Genomic DNA, 1,371 nt, shown 5'->3' with positions numbered 1-1,371 from the left:
GGCCACCATGGGCCTATGTGCAAGAAAGGGGGCTGTTTTGTTTCTTGGTTATTGCCTATATTTTTCTAGCATTAATTTTAGTTCTTGAACCCTCATAATTAGCTTTTAAACCCATTTCAATCATGGAAAACGTTCTTTATTGATTGGTCATTCGAATTCCACAAGTCGTGAAGTGTAAGTGCAATTAAGGTAACTAGTTTGTTATTTCGACGTAGTTGTTGGGTAAAGGTTATGAATTGATTAAATGAAGGAATTTAATAATTAATTAGCTGCTAATTTTCCATTATATCATTGAATTAGGTGCTGACCCAAACGCCCCAAATCATCCATAAAGGCGAAGAACGATTGTACGTACGGTTTGCATCGATACAGTGTAAGGAATCCAACTAGTTTGGATTCATAAATAGTTATAATTCCAACGATTTGTTTGAACTCATAAGTGGGTGTTTGGGGGCTGGTTTAATGTTAAATTTATTTTATTTATACTAAATTTTGGTTTAGGTTCGTTTAAGGAATTATTAAGGAAAATTGGAAGATTCGCTAATGTGCTGCGAGGAAGCGAAAAATAAGGTGTGGGTCCTAAACTTAAAATTTGATTGATTTTGATAAATGTTATGTTATATTTGATAATTAGCTTGCTGATTGGTTTGGCATAGTATCAAAAATATTAGTTTTGCAAGTGACTGAACTAAGTACGTTCTGAGCCTTAAAAGATTCATGTTATATTATGTGGAAAGATCCCACCAATAGTGAGAGTGGAGATTGTTGAGGATTCAAAGTTAGGGAGGAGAGGAAAGTCTCTTTCACTTGTTACAGCAAGCTGTTGCTCAAATGTTGTTGAATGATGCTTAAAGAGAAGGGGTATTATTTTGGTTCGAAAATGTTCAACCATGGGAAAATATTTTCGGTCTCACCAGATGAGGTTGAGTCAAGTAATGAATCAAGAGAAGCATTTGTTTGACTTGGTCAAACTAGTTCAGGTCTAGTCTCAGCTATGGAAGGCTCCACAACGTGTACTAGAGAGTCTATAGTGTTGGATCGCCGCACCCCTATGGCGCAGCGAAAAAATAAAATCCGGTGATCCTAACCAAGGATCCATGTGTGAGAAACGAATCGGGATGATAAAGGTTACGAAATTACCGAATGTTTAGTCTGAGTAGACAGCAATGTCTCAACAACGTGTAGTCAGATCTACAGTCGAACCAAGCCGCAATCTATCGAGACCCCGACCTCTACGTAATCCACCCAGTTGACTACGAACGGAAGAAATCAAAAATCCCCAAAACAGTTTTGAGAGTGATTTTTCTTTGATGGCTGCTAAACCCAAAACAAAGAAAAACGGGATTCTTATATATCTTTTTATTTTAGGGT

Source organism: Gossypium hirsutum, chromosome D04 (genome assembly GCF_007990345.1).
Source record: "Gossypium hirsutum isolate 1008001.06 chromosome D04, Gossypium_hirsutum_v2.1, whole genome shotgun sequence".
NCBI classification, from domain to species: Eukaryota; Viridiplantae; Streptophyta; class Magnoliopsida; order Malvales; family Malvaceae; genus Gossypium; species Gossypium hirsutum.
The sequence above is the reverse complement of the archived record's forward strand: the minus strand, read 5'-3'. Positions refer to the sequence as shown.